Genomic DNA, 21316 nt, shown 5'->3' on the forward strand with positions numbered 1-21316 from the left:
GATGGGGAGCTGCTGCCTCTGCAAACTCTCCTGATTTCCTCATTAGCATCCTGACAGAAAGGTTAACAATTCCCATTCCATTGTTTGAGAAATGCACAAATGTATTTATACAAATTGGAATGACTGAAAGACAGCAATATGATTGGTTTTATTGTTCCATCATGACCACTATCCAAACATTGAACTGATTGAACAATCTATGAACTCACTTTAAGAACTCTACAACTCATGTTTTCAATTTTATTTTATTTTTTATTTGCAGTTTGTTGCCTTTTGCACATTGGTTGTTTGTTCATCTCCGTCATGTGTGTTTCTTCATTGCTGCTATTGTGTTTCTTTCTATTTCTTGTGAACTGCAAGAAAATGAATCTCAGGTTAGCATATGGTGACATATATGTACTTTGAAAAAGGATCTGGTGCTTTCCTGGCATAGATGACGAATAAACTCTTTTCGGGCTTTCAGCCGGGTACAGGTATTGATTTTAACTGACGTTTCGAAGGTAAACTCTGCAATGTCATTGAAATGTCAGTTAAAATCAATACCTGTACCCGGCTGGAAGCCTGAGAATAGTTTATTCGTGATATGAATCTGACAATAAATTGACTTTGAACCCCAATCTTATTCTCCCAAATTTGATCCATACAAAGATTTCATTTTATGTTGAGTTGCATTACAATTGTGTAACTAAATCACATCTAGGGTAAGGCTAACAGTGCTTCAGACTCTGATGGGCCCTTAGTCTAGCAGATGGAAGTACACAAGAGTGTCAATGTTATATTTCAAATCCTCTCAGGCTATCACTAATTTACTTTTCAAACTCTGGGCTGCAGTCAAAGGATACTTCTACTGTCACAAAAACAAACATGCTGGAAGAACTCAACCAGTCAAGCAGCGTCTATGAAAAGATAAACCAGTTAATGTTTCATGTTGGAGATCATTCATCTAAAGTTCTGATGATGAGTCTTTGACATGAGATGTTAAACGTTTTATCTTTCTACAAATGTTACTTGTCTGACTGAATTCTTACAGCATTTTATCTTCGTGTCAGATTTTACCACCTGCAATTTTATTTGTTTTCCGATACTTCTGTGTGTAACCTAAGCTAGATTGCTTGGATGTGTCTAGGATTCAAAGGTACCAAATGTTCCCGTTAATAAAGAATTCTTCACAATTGAAAAGACACCACAACCTACAGGATCCCAGCCAACTCAGGCACTGATGTTTTGTCACATCTGTTGTAACTAAATCCTGGAACACTCCACCCAACAACCCTACAGATTCCAGTGTTTCATGAAGGTGCTCAGAATAATTAATGATAAGAATAACATACGGCCTTGCCAATGATGCCTACATCCTGAAAAATGAATACAAAAATCTTGTCTTTGCTTGCTCAATATCTAAGTTAATGTAGCATGACTCTGAGATCATTACTGTACCCTGGTTTACTGGAATATATTTGCATGGTCACCTCATCTTTGTTCACTGCAAGATTAATCAATCTTTGACATAAATAACCAGAGGGAATAGTTACCAAATTTTAAAGAGAGCATTTAGAAGAAATGGCACTTACAGTAACTTGAAACTTTATTAAGCTCTGTAGAATGCCAAAGCAATAAAAAGCACTAGTGCTCAAAATTAATCTGACCCTTGCAAAATGTGCCTTTACCTCTTGTTGCAGTAATGTGGAATCATTGATCCATCCTCCTTCTCTCTGCTGGCTTCAGGCTAATTGCAATCTGACAAAGTTCAGAATTCTTTTAAAATATGGCGATGTAGGATCATGGGATGTTCATTCATCTCATTGGACCTGTTCAGCCATTCCATTTGATCAGTCTGATTTGATGCCTGTCCTAAATATTTATTTGTTTTGGTTCTACTGATGCCCCCAATAACCTTGCTGAATTAACATTAGTAATTTCAGAACAAAAAAAGTATTAAAACCAAGATATACATAGTTGCAATCAGAAGAATTGATATCCACTGGATTCCAAGCAGTGTTTACTCTTACAAATGTAACCAAAGAAACATTCAGTAAACACCTAGCTGAATGTTTATAATTCACTGGATGCCTTGACCCATTGATCAGTTCTAAACACTTTAAATGATCTGTGAGACAGGCCCTCATTCAAGGACGATGACAGCTATCCATCAAACCCTTGTCATGCAGATCTATATCAGCCAATCTGAGGTATACCTTCCCTGCAGCCTGGAGAATTGATGAACTACAGAAGAGAATACAATATATAATCCTTTATGGACAATAGCACTTTGTATCTGTCATAATTCTATTTTTTTAAAGAAATTGCTTTATCATATTATACTGAAAGTGATGTATCTACTAACACTATAGATCCTATCCCAAGTACTCCTATGCTAATTCCATCTTGGATAATTATATCTCATATTTTGAACTGTTGTATCTCAATAACATCAGAAGACAGAGCAGCAGAAGTAAGCCATTCGGCCCATTTAATCTAGTCCGCCATTCCATCATGGAGGATTTATTATCCCTCTCATCCCCATTCTCCTGTCTTCTCCCCATAACTTTTGATGCCCTTATTAATCTAGGACGTATCAACTTCCACTTTATATATACCTAATTACTTGGCCTCCACAGCTGCCTGTGACAATGAATTCCACAGATTCACCAGCCTCTGGATAAGGGAATTCATCCTTATCCCTGTTCTAAAGGGACATTCTTTTATTCTGAAACTATGCCCAGTGTATGAGGCTTCCTGCTTAAGTGTCCAACAACAATCAGCCAGCATTGATGGATTCCAGTTGCCCTGATACTGTTTCGCATGACTGCAATGTTCTGGTGAAACCACTCACCATGCTTGTCACTGACAGCACCGAGATTTGCAGGAAAGAAGCCTAAATGGGAACACAGAAAAAGAATCTTTAGTGACATGTTGCACTTCATGGTTTTAAATGCTTGAAACATGTTGTCAACCAGCTGCACATAGTCAAAATCAGAATCAAAATCATGTGTTGTGGAATTTGTTAACTTCGCAGCAGCAGTTCAATGCAATACGTAATATAGAAGAAAATAAATAAATAAATAAGCAAATCCAATACTGTAATAGGTAATTACGGTATACGCATATTGAATAGATTAAAAATAGCGCAAAAAAAACCAGAAATAATAAATATTTAAAAAGTAAGGTAGTGTTCATGTGTTCAATGTCCATTTAGGAATCGGATAGCAGAGGAGAAGAAGCTGTTCCTGAATCGCTGAGTGTGTGCCTTCAGGCTTCTATACCTCCTACCTGATGGTAACAGTGAGAAAAGGGTATGTCTTGGGTGCTGGATGTCCTTATGTCCTGAGTACTTTATAGGCTAGTACCCAAGATGAAATCGACTAAATTTTTTAACCCTTTGCAGCTTCTTTCAGTCCTGTGCAGTAGCACCACCACCCCCCCCCCCACCGTACCAGACAGTGATGCATCCCGTCAGAATGCTCTCCACTGTACATTTTTAGAAGGTGTTGAGACTATTTATTGACATACCAAATCTCTTCAAACTCCTAAAGAAGTATAGTCACTGTTGCCTTCTTTATAACTGCATCGATATGTTGGGTGCTCTGCAGTAGCCAAGAAAAATTTCGCAAAACACCTTTGAATGCCTTCCAAGCGATTTTCTCTGATCCCACTAGAAGTTCTTCGAAATATCAGTCATTGATAAACTGTTTGATTTGCAGACCAAAAAATGCCTCCCTTAATCTTTACATCAATTAATCTGACCTGAATTACAATTTTTTAAAAAATGACCAATTTCAAAAAAATGGTCCATGATAAAGAAATTTCATGGTGAGTTTCATGATCAGCAGCCCAAAATCCATAAGATAGGCCCAAAAGTATTCAGGAAGCAAAATTTTTGTTGTCCAGTGTTATTTTAGACAGGACACAGGTTACTAAAAGATGAGAAAGGAGTCAGTCCATTGATTAGAACCTGCATCTCAGAGTATGCACTTCTGTGCTTGTAGCACTGTGTCAGTTTGATTCACAAGGTTTATTTTGGTTTCCTAAATATATGCCAAAAGTTACTTTTTCATTAATAATGTTTTATTTTGCTGATTATTGATGTCTGATGGACTGCAGTATTGATATGCTTTCAAAACAGTGATATTACTTTGTTGCCATTATCTCCTGTACTACTTTGATAACTTGCTTCTACTAATATTGCATAATGAATTAATTAGGGTCACAAACAATATACAGCAGAGTCTTTTCAACTAAACTTTCAATATGATCAATGGCGTCAAAAGGACAACAGAATAAGAGAATTCCAAATTGAGAATGAAGCATTACCCTTCTTCAAAGATCTTAATGCCAAAAGACCAATTGTTTAACTTTAACCAAACAGCAGCATTTTAGGTTCAGCAGAGAAGTTTTCATTGCCAAATGTTATTGATTGAACAAAGACCTACAGTCACCCTTTGAGTTAGCAACAGTGTTACCTATAGCTGTGAAGGTCACTGCTGCCTTGAATGTCTATGCTAGTGGCTCTTTACAGGCTGTAAGCTCTAGGGAGTGATTATGCAGGTAACTCACAGTCAGCTATGACCATCAGCATACAGGAGGTCACTGATGCATTGCTGATTAGGGATTCCCAATGCATACATTTTCCTAAAGCATGGTAGCAGCAAATTGGCAATGATTAAAGGCTATACAGTCATTTTCTGAGAATATCTAATATTGTCTGTTTTATAAAATTAAATTGGAATGACTTTGCCTCTATTCAGAAGAAAATATTCTATTAAAATCAAACTACAAGAGGATCCTAATGTACAGAAATTATTATACAAGTTCTGCACAAGCCATTATTTGGTTGTATATATGTACAGTCAGGTGGCAATAAACTTGAACTTGGCTTGAACTTGAGCTTGATAAGACACAGATTCTCACTGTGTTACAGTTTTCATACTTTGCCTTAACTATTGCTAAACTATTCTCATGATCAACAACCATCCTTGAAAATCAAATGTTCTGGGGGAATGATATGCTACCATTTAATGTGAAATTACACATTTCTAAAAGACCTCATGCTCATAATTTTGTTCTATAGAAATGAAATATGGATAATATATAAGATTAGAAAAAAAATCTATCCCTTCACAAGTGCTACACTTGTATTGCAATAATTATCATTTGATATGATGAAGAGAAGTTGTGGATCATGCCCAGCAATTAAGTACTTTTACCATTCTAAATAATATTGGCTTATGCTGTGCTATTTGTCTAAAGAAAAGGCAACAGTATGTGCCCAAATGCATTTTATGTAAGGCGCACTGTTCAGGTTCAAAAATGACTGCAAAAGGGACAAGGCATTCAGAGCAAACCAAAGTATTTGGGAAGAAATAGCTGGCGACAAAATCCCACGTGGAAGCAGAAAATAATGATCATTGAAAATGAGTGCACCCAACGAGCATATTACAGCATTGATATTGGTATTGGTTTATTATTGTCACATGTTCGAAATTTTAGTGAAAAACTTGTCCTTGTTTATACAGATATAATCTAATGATTAGTTCATTGTGCATTCAGCTAACAACGCAGAATAATGTAAAGGCTACTGATAAAGTGCAATGCAGATCAATGATAAAGTGGAAGATCATAACAAGGTAGATTTGAGGCGAAGAGTCCATTTTATTGTACAAGAGATCTGTTCAAGAGTCTGATGACAATAGGATAGAAGCGGTTTTTAAATTGGTGGACCTGCCTTTAAGCTTTTGTATCTTCTGCCCACAGGAGAGGACTGAAAAGAGAATATCTGGAGTTGCTGAGTCTTTGACTATGCTGGTGGCTTCACTAAGGCAACAAAGAGTATAGACAGAGTCCACAGGAGGGGAGTCTGGTTCCTGTGATTTGTTGAGCTGCATCCACAACTCTCTGTAATACAGCATCATAAAAGGATCTGTTATCCCATACTAAAAATTAACATCATAAATGATGCTGCTCACAAGCTCAATAAAGGAAGTATCCAGTCTATTATTTATTACAAACATTATGCTTATTGTAATCTATGCACATTACTTTCCATGTTTTTGTTTCTTATAACATTGTAAAAACATTCTTATAACATAGTATGACATTTAGGCATTAGATGTAACAGTGTTAGATGTTGAATTTATTGCCATTAACACTTATTACACTGTATAATAAGGATCAGAAATGGTCTTTTCTCTCTGGATGTTTTGCTGGTTTCCATTCTTTGTGGTCCAACACATTGAAAGCAATTACAGAGATGGCAAATAAATTCCTGACTAGAGTCATCTCTTCACACTATTTTAAACAATTTAAGTAAAACAGATTAACTGATGTAAATCACTATGAGATCTCGCTGTGCACAAATTTTATTGCACATCCCCCTTACTACATGAGCTATTTGTCAAAAAACTTACTTTGGTTGTAAAGCACTCTGAAATAGTACTGGCAGTGAAAGGTATGGTAAGCAGGTAAATCTTTATTTGTTCAAGTGAAAAGGGACAGATTATTCAGTTTGACCATATGTACAGATAGACATCTATAAGCTGGCATTGTGTTATGATGTCATTGGAGTTTAATGGGTTCTGTTTACTTAGCTCTCCGGGTGGCTTTTCTATCGCACATTGATCCTCTATGATACAGAGGTATGTTTTGAAGAGGAAGGGAGGACAAAACTGGGGAACATTTTAAACATTGGCAAAATATGGAAGATTGGAGCACGTCCAAGCAGCAAAAGAAAAAGCATAGCATGTTGAAATAGAACAGAGCAAAAATAACCAAAGCCAGTTTATGTCTTTCCCTGACTGAAGCAAAAATGGACAAATATGGTTTCATGCTGGTATACTTTTGGCAATTTTGCATGATTTGTGCTCCTAACACCATTCCAAATGATTAATAATATTAGATGTTATCCAGATTAAGCTTAATATCCCATTGTTTGAAAAGGAAACTGAGTTTCATATATTTTGCTTGGTAAGAACAGTCATCTGCATATCAAAGGAACCATTCAGGTAGCAGGCTTCTGTTATCTTTTCTATTGGGACAGGATATAGATAATAAACACAGCAGTTTAAGTTATGTCTATTTCAGTCATTCCTGTATATCTGAATAAATCCATGTCATTGTTTTGCTTTAAGCAGTGTAAATATTCAGTGGTCAGGAAAAAGAAAATATTGTATGATTTAAAGTTCCTTGAAGTCTAGGTTTGTACTATTGTCATAGGGTTTCATATAGTTTGGCAGCAAAGTACTGCAGCTCCCGAGAGCAAGCTTTACTTTGTTATCCAACCTTTCAAACAAAGCACTTCATTTATAACCGAAATCCACATATATGAACTCAAACCACCCACAGTTGTAAGTAGCTTTGAGCAAACACAACATACCTAATTCTTCTGATTTCAGAGACAGAAATTTAAATCTGAAGAAAATTAAAATTTACCAGAATTGAATAACACAGAAGTGTTCTTCAAATATGCAATGCTTATTAAAATAATTTATTCTACATCAACATGATCTATAAACTTTAGGATAACACAATATTTAAAGATTTTATAAATAAATATAAACCATCTCTCTGTACCTTGGGTGCACTTGTAGTCATTGTGGTATTAAATAAAGCAGTTTCTCAAATTCTTCATCATTGCGATGTGAACTACACCTCTGGAAAACTTGCCCACACATAGGACTGGATTACATTTGTTGAACAAGACTGCTCCTGGGTATGAATTGCAGCTCTGCAAGTGCGACAGAAACCTCCTGGGGAAAATTGTAAAGACACATATTTCCAATTTGTTTTGGGCAAAACTTCAAAGTTCTGCCTAGGTTAAAAGATCGAGCCATAAGTGTTACCATTTTAAAACCAACATCTCCACTAATAAATCCAAACACAAATGCTACATCTAACTCTTGACCTTACCTTACAGGAGCCCTCATGTTCTCTTCATACTAGGCTAAGAAAAATACTTCCATTTATTTCACTATTACAATTTATTTCTTCAGATAGTAAGTTCATTGGTTAAGATTCTCCTCCTTTTTTGCTCTCTGACAATATTCTCCCCCAATAATTGCTTCCAAATCCAGCTTTTCTTGATGACATTGGTCATAAAACCCAGAAGCGTGAAATGGATTTCTTTTAAGTAGAACTCTCTTCCTAAACAGCAGATGATCAAGCAGAGTTTTGAAGATGAAGGTTATACTCATCTTTCGATATGGATGTGGACTGACCAGAAATGTTATCCTATGGATCCCAAACTTAGTTTTGATATCAAAAGAAAAATAAGAACAAGTTTTATCTACGGCTATTCACTGACCGGCATTTCTTGGCTTATTTTGTGAATATCAAAGGCACAAATATATTTAATGAGGACAATGTGAAGGGAAAAATGCAGCTTTTGATAGCTAAGAAGAAAAAAAAATAGCGATTACAAAGCCGAAGAACACCTTTGAAATGTTGTCAATGCCATAAGATACATCATGGTGCAGTCAATTTGGGCACAGCTCCCTGTGAATAGTACCAATAATAACCAAATTGGTGTCTAGACTGCCAGTTATTGACACCTCATTTTCGCAGCATTGTGCAACTTAAAATCCATCAGTTCCAGAGTGAAACAGAATAACAAACAATTCTAGATCATGTTGTATCACTTCAGAAGGTCAGCTATTTATTTCCTAGTCCCAATAATCTTTGAAGCCCTAATATAATTGTTGAGTCAGGTCATGCAGGATAGATCATTCCTAATACAACATCCTTCTTTAAGACTGAAAGGCAACCAGGACCATATTGCCCCAGGAACTCCCATACTTGGACACTGCTGGGATAATGTAGCCTTGCCAGCAGTGCAAGGAAAATCAGTGATGAAGGGGGGCAATCAATTTAATTGTTCAAGGACATATTCCACCTAACTTCATTTTTATGGCTCTCCTGCATCGCACTCATAACTATTCCTACCCTTAACTTACTATCTCATTCCCAGGCAAACTCATAATTGCTTCTCTTTAACCTGAGGTCTGTTTTGCTGAGATCTGTGCTGATGTGAGTCCAGACACATTGATTTGGCTGACTTAACAGTTCAAAAGCAATTTAAGATGGACTATAAATATTCAGGCAGCAACTTGGATTTATATAGCACCATTCGCTGCTTTGATTTGTTCCAAAGTATCTTATAGTCAATGAAACACTAATAAAAAGTGGTTATAGTTGTAATGTAGGAAATGCAACAGACAATTTGTGCAAAGCAAACATTCACAGATAGAGATACTAATTACATAACATTAGTTGGAGAATAAATAGTAGTAGGCAGCTGTTAATCCCAGAGGATCATGGGTTTGCACCTCTGGTGGACTGTGTCCTCTCAAGGGCGCAAGCCTGGGTGGGGAGATTTGGAGAACCGGCTGTTGCCCAGGCAGCGGGTTCCCCCTCTCCACGTCACTGATGTAGTCCAAGGGAAGGGCAAGCGCTGATACAGCTTGACACCAGTGTCATCGCAGAGGTTGCCAGAGTGAAGTTGTAAACAACATCAAACTACCTTAGGGACCCTGGCTCCAGATTTCTTCTTCAGGGTTTACTCCCAAAATCTTTCTCATGGATGGGTGTGGCCGTAAGGCAGCGGAGGTTTCAAATCAGAGTTTTCCTTCTACAAGGTGGGCTGCCGTCCAAGGCTGATGAGCCTCATCTGCCTGAAGCAATTGGTTTAGAGGCATCAGTGGTCTGCCTTTGCCCCTTCTCTTGTCAGTAGAAACAGTTCCGCTGGGCCTAGTAGCTAAGCCACACGTGAAGGCTAAGAGTTGAACTTGGTTGTCAGAGGCTGTTAGAGACACTTGGCATTTGGAGCACTTTATAGGTAGTGGGAGCTTATCCCACTATGAGAACTAAGGAGAATAAATATTGCTCAGAATATTGGAGATAAGTCCCCTGTTATTCTTCAAAGTTATGCTGGGAGAAGCAAAAATAGTTTGATATATTATTTGAAAGGTAGAATCATCCTCAATGTAAACTCCTTCAGCCATTCTGTCAACTATCCACCTGAACTTTTGTGCTTGAGTATCATGACTGAAACCAGAACATTCAAAACATCATTTTAAACCTCAACTGCACTTTCATTATTAGCTTTCAATCCTCAGACGTTGACATAGTTTAAAGTACTGTGGCTCAGTGTAAATTCAAGGAATACCACATAATTCTTTGAAACTCAGCATTGAGTTGAACAAGTTTAGATAAATGTTTTGCTCTTTCATCTGTTTTATCTAGACCAGGGGTGGCCAACCTTTTATATTCCATGCGTCAATTTTTTTCACTCACGGGTTCAGATGCACCATACAACTCTTGTACCCCCATTCAATTCTTGTCAAAATATGTTCATATAGAACTCGTGTGTGAGAAAACTGATGCATGGAATGTAAAAGTTTGGCCACCCCTGATCTAGACAATCTTTTGTTTCTATCGTTCTCCTGTTAATATACCTATTCCCCTATAACGTACTTCTTTTCTTCTATCATGTCTGACTTGTAATATATGTGTGCAACAACTAATATCATTCAATGAAAAATAACTGTTGCTTTACTGTTGTCATCTTTTTGAGGATTGTGCTATGTGATTATCCATTGAGATGCATTATATGCAGACAGTTCCAGAGGCAGCTGCCTTGGAAAAAAGCCATAGAAAGAAAGCATTCAAGCTTTACAAGCTCGTTCACCAATATATTGCATTTCTTGATTGCTTGAATGTCTGATTACTTTTCAGTATCTTAGAGAGAGAATGAGACTGATGCTGAGACATGGCGTGAAAAATGTTCATTAAATGAAATTCAGATACTGAATTCCCAGTATGATCCCTCCCAATTGAACTGATGGGTAGGCATGAGACACAAGTTATGTGATTAATTTACAAGAGTTGGCAATAGAACAAATAATGCCATCCAGACTGTTGGGACTCTAGAGATTTAATCTATCTAAATGAATGGTGGCAGAGGAGGAAGAGTTAATGCCATATACTGAGCTGGCTCCAGCAGATAAACCAGAACAGGTAAAAGCAAAGATCTTATTGATTCGTATCGGTCACAAGGGGTGAGGATTGCAGCATTACGTAAAACTCTCATATGTGATGCTAGGGAATGCAATTGATGTATTGCAAGTATGTTTCTACCTGTCTAGGAATGAATTTGTTAACTGTAATAAGTTGTCTACATTGAAACAAGAACAGAGAGATTTTTAACAGAGCTAAGACTGGGTACAGATCATGTCAATTTTGCAGATGAACTCACGATTATCAGAGATCAGATTATATGTGGAATTGGGGAGCCCATGGCTAATACATAATAAAGAGATAATTCTTTCTTATGGAGACAACATGAGAAGCTGAGAGATTGTGTAACGTAGAGTGGCAAATTGTTTCTGCAATTAGAACATGATAAAGAAGATGTTGCAAGCCCACTGAGTGGCTGAATTGAGCTGTGTAGGGATAGAGAGAGGATGAAATGCAGACTTATTGTGTCAAGTGAGATAAATTTATCTAAAGAACATGCTGAAGATGTGCATGCATCAAAATGTGGGTGTAAAGGCACCAGTTAAATTTTATCCAGACTCTGGAGTTACCTATTATGCCTTATTAATGTAAATCATTAACTTACAGTCAATGCAGTTGGAACTAATGAGTTATGCACTATTGATACAAAACAAATCCAATCTATCTAATCATCATTTAATCAGTCATTAGCAAAATGATGAAAGCTTGTACATGTTCAAGAAGCACTTTTTCACCACTAACTTATTCACTGCTACAAACGTTGAGTTTCTCAAGGATCACGCTACTTCATACCTCAGAGGCTTGGCTTGAATATGAACCAGAGATCTGAATTCAGAGGTGAGGTGAGTAGAATTGATATCAAGGCAGTATTTACCATGTATGTTATCAGGCATCCCTGTTTCCATATGCAACAGAAAATGGTTCAGCCTCAGGCCCTTCCTGGACAAAGGTCAAATTATATCTATTACAACCTTATAGGACAAGGTGAAAGAGTGAAAATGTGATTATTTGTTATTTTACTACATCCTGGAAAATAGTCTTCTTATAAACTACTCATTCATCAATGATGAGTCCCCTGTTCAAGGGATGTTAGTCTCAGAGTCATGAGGGACTGGGCTATGGTTCAAAATAGTTAACTTTGTGATGACTGCAAAAAGCTTGAACTTCATCATCTTCCTTTCCATGGAGTGATGAAAGAGTGGAGAACAAGGTGAAGGAGGCCTATGAAAGGCTAAAAAAAGGCTAAGTCAATGCAGTCAAGTCCCTACTTTATCATGCAGGTCTTCCACATTAATCCACCAAAAGGACAAGTAAGCAGCCTTGCAAAAAGATGGAAGAGATTGTATTCACAACTTCTAAAAGTTGGGGAGCTAACTGTTGGTTGATGTCGTCATTATCAGAGAAAATAATAGAGTTGCTTTAATTTGTTCCATTATTCAAAAATGAGAAGAGAAAAAATAAGACACAATAGAACATATCTTTTATATTTAGAAATAAAATTATATTGATAATGCAAAGCTCGGCAAAGCTGGTAACATTTTCATAACATTGTGCACATGTTAAATAATAAAACACTATTGAAAAATAACTCAGTGACCCTTTTAACAAATAAACTTTTCATTATAACTCAATAGAAGGTGAAAGATCAATTTGTATTGTCATTGAAAACCAAAAGCAGCAATAAAACTTTTGTCTGATAGAAATATGATAAAAGCCACTACATAATGCTGACAAACTAGCCTCTTTGACATAGAAATAGAGGTGCTTAGGTCACGAATTTGACCACTTTGCATAATTCAAATTACTCTGTTTTTTTTGCCTTGTTTATTGATTTTTGTTATTTATGTGAGCTCTTTGGTTTGTTTGCCATAAATAAAGGGAAATTAGTAATCAGAAGATCATGGGGAGTACCTGAGATAAATCATGTGGCATACAGTGATCTCAACACTTGTTAATAATTTATTGATTTTGTCCTACTGTTATAATGTGTTGGTTCATTGGAAAAAAAGAGGGATATTAAATCTGGAAGTATACAACTTTGAATAATTAAACCTCAGTATGAGTTCAAGGGAGTATTACCTTGCTAAAAATTTATTGCTTGTGAGGATAGGTAACATCCAAATTTAGGAAGTACTAAGCAATTATTTTTGAAATATCCACACAAATTTATATATATTTTAATTCTATTTTATTACCTGCCAACCCTTCACCATCCAAACCAGAAACAATTTACTGTAATCAGTTATCTTACCAGTTTGTGCATTACTATTACCCTGGGTAACAGCCACGTTATCACAAACTGCACGTAGGTAGTACCCTAGGTTAGAATTAAACAGAGGTTGTTAGATCTATGAGGCTGCAGCATTCAGTACCGTGTCGCTGTGCCTAGAATTGGTAAGTCAGCATTGGCATCAAACTACTTTTGAATAAAATAAACAAAAATTGGAAATTCTCTGCATTTCATGGAGAGAGGGAACAGAAGAATTAATACTCTAGGCAGTTCAACAAATTTGTGTGTGGATTCCAACATGCCAATGCACACCTCCTCCATTCCATTTTCTGTTTTCTCCATCACCCGATCACCACATGCTTTCATTTTGTGTATTTTTCTCTTTTGTCATGTAATCTCTGCTGCTTTCTAGTTTAATAGAGAAATTCATTTTGGTTCTATCCTTCTCTCCTCCTTTTCCTTCATTTGAAAATGTGCTTTGTCTGAAGGTCATTGACCTGAAACATTGTCTATTTTTTCTGGCCTGTCCTCTGACTTGTTCAACATTGCCATTTCTTTTTTATGTCAGATTACCAGAATCATTGCTGTTTATTTAGCAATGAAGAAAATACTGAAATTAGCCAGGGATAATTGGTGAAGCCTTGGATTTTCATGAGTGTGAGTAAATCTACTACAAATATCCTGGCCAAATCAACTCATAGTGATAAACAAATAAATTATGATATTTTCTGTTTTATAACAAAATCCAAGAGTTAAGAATGTACACTTTCAACAGCTTTTTAATCCTTCAAACAAACTTCCTTTTTAATATTCATGTATTTCTGAAATGATTAAAATCAAGATTAAAAAAATCCATTGAGGAGTATGGGGAAGCTGCAGCATATTTCTATTGATATCTCCAAGTATGCCTCAACCTGATTGCACTGGAATTATGAGGATGATATGCACAATGAAGCATAGATAATTTTAATCTAGCATTTACAGTGGTCCTAGGTACCTGAATTTGGGCATAGCTGACTCCAATGAAGCCATTGACATTTCTTTTATTATTCCATCAAAATTGTTTGCCTTCAGAAGAAGCAAAAGAATAAAGTGTCATTAGGTTCAGGCCATGACAATAAAAAAAGACTGTAATCTTCAGTATGATGTGAAAAAGTTAATACCTTAAAAGGAAAAAAATATGAGTGTGTTTGTAAAGAGGATACTGTTCAATAAGTCTCAATGAATATGCTGAAACTTTCTGAAAGTGCAATTTGCAAGTTCTCACAAGGTCATACACTGCAGAAACAGGGCCTTCAGCCAATGAGTAACTATCACCCATTTCACTAATACAATCTTATTGTCTACAACTTCCCTCAGATTCTACCACTCAGCTATACACTAGGGGAAACGTATCTAATTAATCTAACTGGACCATCTGAAAGAAACCCACACAGCCATGGGAAGACATCCAAACCACACCAGAGGTCAGTATTAAACCCAGGGTACTGGAGATATGAGGCAGCAGCATCCTAGCTCTGGCTTTGTATTGCTCCCATGAGATTCCAGAAATGTTAAGACCAGAGGACACTGTCTCAGACTAGAGGGGCGACCTTTTAGAAAGAAGACGAGGAGGAATTTCTTTAACCAGAGAGTGATGAATTTGTGGAATTCTTTGTCACAAGCAGCTGTGGAGGCTGCCTTTCTGTGTATTTAAGGCAAATGTTGATAGTTTCTTGATTGGTTAGGATATGAAGGAACATGGGGAGAAGGCCGGAGATTGGGGCTGGGATCAGTCATGGCAGAGCAAACTCAATGGGCCAAATGGCATAATTCTTCTCCTATATCATATGGTTTTATGCACAGGGTTTGCTCTAATTTGATACTGATAGGTGATTTGTATAACATATTCAATATTTTGTCCATGTTGGGAGGCCACTGGGTAAACTGTGTTACCACTATATGACGCAAGAACAGATTTGTACTGACCAGAAATTTAGCACTTTGGGTTTAAAGCTTTTGTTTGATCATGAGTGAATATTGCAGCTGCAAAGACATGATAGCTTAAGTACAGAATATTGGAGTGGGTTTTTCATGCTTTCCAGCTGCCGTATAACTAGTTTGTAGAAACTCTCAGTGACAGCTTTGACAGTAGATCAACAATCATTGCTGATGGATGGGGACCCAATTGGACAAAATTACTTCTCATAGGACAAGTTAGCCCAATATCAGTTTCAAAAGCTTCACAGAGGAAGTGAACGTTCAAACATTCTAAAGGAAGGAATATCTCTGACAGTTTAACACATTTTGATTAGAATCCTAAGGAAAAAATGTGGTCATCTCTCACACAGCTAGAAGTCAACTACCTCACAGACATTATAGAAACAGAATATTTTAATCTTATATTTTCTTGCTGCAAGTTATCATTATATTATACAGTATATTTAGAAGGAGGCAATCTTCCTCTGCTCTTTAATAATTGGTGAGGACAGAGAGTAACAAAAAAGCAGACTACACCTAGTCTTTGGCAGCTTCACAGAGCTCTAAGGTAGAAGACAACCAAGGTATCTCTCATGTTCCACATGGCTGAGCACATTAATCCACTGGTAACAATGTAGCATTGACATTCCATTCAAATACTATTTAATATAACATAATAGTGCACTGACAATAGGTGAGCCAATATATGGAGTATACAGTACAGGCTTACACTGTTACACTGGGCATGATAAGAATTCACCTTACACTGGGCATGATAAGAATTCTTGGAGCAGATAGACAAGTAATTATCTTAAAGATGATCTAATGACAAAAGTGCTTATCTTTATCTGAAAATGAGATGAATCATAGAATTGTTATGATGTTATCTGATATCAATCCACATAGGCTTCCTAACTATTAAAAACTATCTAAAAACTATTAAAAACTAAGAAAATTATAAGTTTTTACCAGCAATACTGCTCCACTGGAATATTACTTCAAAGTTCAAGTAGAAAGTAAAATTTATTATCAAAGTACAGACATGTCACCACAAACAATCCTGAGACCCTTTTTCTGTGGGCATACTTAGCAAATCTATAGAACAGTAACAGTAAACAGGATCAATGCAGAACAAACTGTCTAATACATTTGTACAGATATAAATAAATAGTAATAAACAATGAGCATGAAATCACAAGATATAAGAGTCCTTAAGTATGTGTAGTTATCCCTTATTGTTCAAGAGCCTGATGATTGAGGGGTAGTAACTGTCTTGAACCTGATGGTGCAAATCCTGAGGCACTTGTACCCTCTACCTGATGGCAACAGCGAAAAAAGAGCATGGTGCTGAATGGTAAGGATCTTCGAGGATGGAGGCTGTTTTTCTATGGCAATTCTTCATGTAGATGTGCTCAATGGTTGGGAGAGTTTTACCTATGATAAACTGGGCTGAATCCACCTCCTTTTGTAGGATTTTTTGCTCAAAAACATTGATGTTCCCAAACCAGTCCATAATGCAGCCAGTCAGCACACCTTCCACCAGACATCTATAGATGTTTGCCAAGGTTTTTGGTGACATGCTGATTAACTTGAAGAAGTAGAAGCACTGTTGTGCTTTTTTTGCAATAATATTTACACAGGTCTTCTGAGATAGTGACATCCAGGAATATAAGCTTACTGACCCGCTCCACCTCTAATCCTCAATGATTACTGTCTCATGGACCTCTGGTTTCCCTCTCCTGAAGTCTACAATCAGTTCCTTGGTCTTATTGATATTGAGTGAGAGGTTGTTGTCATTACACCACTAGTTCTGATACATGCCCATGGGAAATATCAAATCTTTTTCTTTCTCCGCAGATGCTATCTAACTTCTTGAATATATCCAGCACTTTCTGCTCTACTTCAAATTTCTAGGTTTAGCATTTGTGTTTGCTTTGGATTTTCAATTGCTTCACAAGCAACCACAATTGAACACATGATCATTTGTTCACTAAATGTCTTATCTTTAGGAAAATATCTCCACCAACACTGTACATCGATGTCATAAGCTCTAATTTGGGAATTACACTGAAAAAAAAACTATCATGCCTCATTTTTACTCAGAACCTTAAGGACAAAAGCTCGATACAAGTACATAGAGGAAAATAGATGACTAGCCAAGGAAAGTAATGGAAATCTTGATCACGGTTGTTAATGGTGGGTAGGAATTGTCTAAAACCAGATGTAGATAAGCAGACATCTCTACCAATATGGCGGGTAGAGGGTAAAAAGATGTACAAAATCTTAAAGAGCAGAGCTTTCGAATTGTGAATGAGGGCTTGACAATCTCATAGAAATGGGGGAATGGAGTTAAGAAGGATATGTGGAACTGCTGCAAGTCAGTGCTGTGGCACTTGATAAGCTTCCATATTTAGATATGTTTAAATGAAAGAGCTCAAGAAGATAGGTAATAAAATAAGGAGGAGACCAGCCATCCTTTCAAGATGGTCTTGACATTCAATGACCTCATGCCTGGTTGCATCATGGCCTACTATGGAAACACCAATGCCCTTTTACAGAAAAGCCTACAAAAAGTGAAAGTAACAGATACAACCTGGTCCATCACCATTGAGCACATCTACACAGAGCACTGTTGCAGGAAAGCAGCATTCATCATAAGGACCGCACCCCCCCCTCCCCCAGGCTTATAGGCTGCGATCTCTTCTCGCTGCAACCTCAGGACCGGCACTACCAGGTTCAGCAACAGTAATTATCCCTTAAACACCAGGCTCTTGAACCAGAGGGGATAATTTCACTCAACGTTGTTCGCCACATCACTGAACTGTTCCCACAACCTATGGGCTCACTTTCAAGGACATTTCCTCTCATGTTCTTGATACTTATTGCTTATTTATTTATTATTATTATTTTTATTTTTTTCTCAACTCAAGCTGGTAAAATCTGAAGTATGGGCATTGCCAAACACATTCATTTCTCAATTGCTAGGATCTTTCAGACTATTCTAGTGACTTTTGAGAAATTTACACTGATATTGCTGTGTAGTTCTAACTGTTTAATACTATTGTTCAGTGACCTTAGGATGACACCAGTAGTCAATATTACTACTGGGGGATAATATATACCCTGTTCATGTTCCATAGTCTATCAATTTCCTCTTTTAATTCAGCATATTTCTGGTGTTTTTCACTTATTGATTTCTGTATGTTATGTGTGTTTAGAATGGCTATATCTATTAAGCAACACACACAAAATGCTGCTAGAATGCAGCAGGTCAGGCAGCATCTATAGGAAGAGGTACAGTCGATGTTTCGAGCCGAGACCCTTCGTCAGGACGAACTGAAAGAAGAGATAGTAAGAGATTTGAAAGTGGGAGGGGGAGGGGGAAGATCCGAAATGATAGGAGAAGACAGGAGGGGGAGAGATGGAGCTAAGAGCTGGAAAGTTGATTGGCAAAAGGGATACAAGGCTGGAGAAGGGAGAGGATCATGGGATGGGAGGTCTAGGAGGAAAAAAGGGGGAGGGGAACACTAGAGGAAGATATAGTGAGAGGGACAGAGGGAGAAAAAAGGGAGGGAAAGAAAGGGAAAAAACAAATAAATAAATAAATAAATAAAGGATGGGATAAGAAAAGGAGGAGGGGCATTAACGGAAGTTAGGTAAGTCAATGTTCATGCTGTTAAGTAAGTTGTTCTTGCTTGTTTATCCTGTATTATTATATCTAAATGGTTATTGTGGATTGTCCTCTATATAATAGTGGATTAGACCATAAAACCATAAGACAAAGGAGCAGAAGTCGGCCATTCGGCCCATCGAGTCTGCTCTGCCATTTTATCATGAGCTGATCCATTCTCCCATTTAGTCCCACTCCCCCGCCTTCTCACCATAACCTTTGATGCCCTGGCTACTCAGATACCTATCAATCTCTGCCTTAAAAACACTCAATGACTTGGTCTCCACTGCTGCCCGTGGCAACAAATTCTATAGATTCACCACCCTCTGACTAAAAAAATTTCTTCGCATTTCTGTTCTGAATGGGAGCCCTTCAATCCTTAAGTCATGCCCTCTCGTACTAGACTCCCCCATCATGGAAAACAACTTTGCCACATCCACTCTGTCCATGCCTTTCAACATTCGAAATGTTTCCACGAGGTCTCCCTTCATTCTTCTAAACTCCAAGGAATACAGTCCAAGAGCGGACAAACTTTCCTCAGATGTTAACCCTCTCATTCCTGGAATCATTCTAGTGAATCTTCTCTGTAAGATTGGTCGTAATATAATTTGTGAGACTCTGACTCTAAAACTGGACAGTTTTGTATTTATAGGAAGGTATAGTTTCTTTTATGAGTTTGTATTTTAAAGGAAGATTTTGGTGAATGGTTTGCCGCTAATAATAAAGATATTATTTTTATTAGTATTTCTTTGTCTATTATTTGTTTTCTTTTTTGCACATTCTCTTTCATTGATTCTATTATGTTTCTTGTATTTACTGTGAATAAATGTCTCGGCCTGAAACGTCGACTGTACCTCTTCCTAGAGATGCTGCCTGGCCTGCTGCGTTCACCAACAACTTTGATGTGTGTTGTTTGAATTTCCAGCATCTGCAGAATTTCTGTTGTTTGTGTTTGCTGTGAATACCCACATTAAAATGAATCTCATGGTTGTATGTGGTGACATATATGTACATTGATAATAAATTTACTTTGGACTTTAAACTTTGAAGCATGGACTACTTCGTTTGAAGAAAGGAGGGTAAAGGAACCTAACATTGTGCAATTGCCAGCAAATATCTCCACTTCTGATCTTATGATGCACAGAAAGTCACTAATGAAATAGCAGATGATAGTCCTACCTAGGGAATCCTGCAACTCTGGGTCTGAGATGATTGACTTTTAACAGCCACAATTATCTTACTTTCAGAAGATCTGATTCAAGCCACTGACTTCAGTTTACCAGAGTACCTTGATGGCACACTTGGTTAAATGCTGCATTGATGTCAGTTTTACTCATATAAATAACGTAATTCATTGACACAATCTCACAGCTTCTTATTTCATTTTGAATTATTCAATAATATTCTTTGATACACTTTTAATTAAATAAAATACCAGCTTCTATGTGGCCCTGTATAAACAATAAATCTATTTAACACTGCAGAGGAATCTACCGCTTAGTCATTTCAAATGTGAAGTGAGTGTTGTCAGCTGGCAGCTTAGCTCCAAGGTGGGATACCTGACTCCCTGAACATTAAGCAGAATCTTGCCATTGAGTAGTCACAGTCTGGAATTTTACTTCTGGTTGAATTACAGAGGAACTCAGGCACTGAAAGTCAAATAGAGATTACATCGCTTTCATCAGATGCAACATCGGAGAATGTTGTATAAGACAAGATAAAAGTCTTCAAATAGGTCATTACACTGATAAGCATTTGATATCACTTGGATCAAAATAATATATATTAGCTTTCTCCATAAATTATGCATAAGTATAGTAAAATTAATAAATTAGTAATGCTAGTCATCTAAATTAAAATATGCCTGGCATCTGAAGAATGAATTAATATTATAAGAAATGCAAAGGTGTCTTTATCCTCAATAAATCCTCTGTAACTAGTAAATATTCATGTCCTGGTGATGTAATTCTTCATTGAAGTAAATTTATGTTTCTTTAGCATCCTCACTTTATAAGATTCAGAGTGGGATGTAGTATAAACGCTGAAAAGATAGGCTAGTTCAAAGGTTTGCAGGGCATAATAAGGTCCAAACAAAATAAAGAACAAAGAATAGAATTCCAGAGGTGAGGTGAAAATAACTGCCCTTGGCATCAAGGAAGCTGTTCAGACTGAAGTATGTTGACATAAAGGAAAGCCCTCCAATGGTAAGAGTCATACTCAGAGAAAGATAATTATGGCTGTTAGAGATTAGTTATTCCAGAACAATTCTGCAAAATTCTTTAGGCACTGACCTGCATTCAGACTTCTTCAGATGGTTCATCAATGGCCTTCATTCCATCATAAGAACAGAAGCGGAGATATTCACTAATGTATACACCAAGTTTAATTCCATTCCTAACTCTTTAGCAAATGAAGCAGTCCAAGCCTGCATCCAGTAAAATCTAGACAAC

General features: G+C 37.0%; 1 long non-coding RNA gene across 2 annotated transcripts in view; it reads right to left on the reverse strand.

Annotated features, from left to right (window-relative positions):
• Positions 1–233: 233 nt before the first annotated feature.
• LOC134336759 (uncharacterized) overlaps positions 234–21316 on the reverse strand; it is a 69754-nt gene continuing 48671 nt past the window's right edge. For both annotated transcript variants that reach the window (XR_010015878.1, XR_010015877.1), the window contains exons 2-4: positions 7567–7742; positions 2834–2875; positions 234–353 (exon numbers count right to left, since the gene is read on the reverse strand). This is a non-coding gene — a long non-coding RNA (uncharacterized LOC134336759). The remainder of the gene's footprint in view (positions 354–2833; positions 2876–7566; positions 7743–21316) is intronic.

This window comes from Mobula hypostoma, chromosome 2 (genome assembly GCF_963921235.1).
Source record: "Mobula hypostoma chromosome 2, sMobHyp1.1, whole genome shotgun sequence".
Lineage (NCBI taxonomy): Eukaryota > Metazoa > Chordata > Chondrichthyes > Myliobatiformes > Myliobatidae > Mobula > Mobula hypostoma.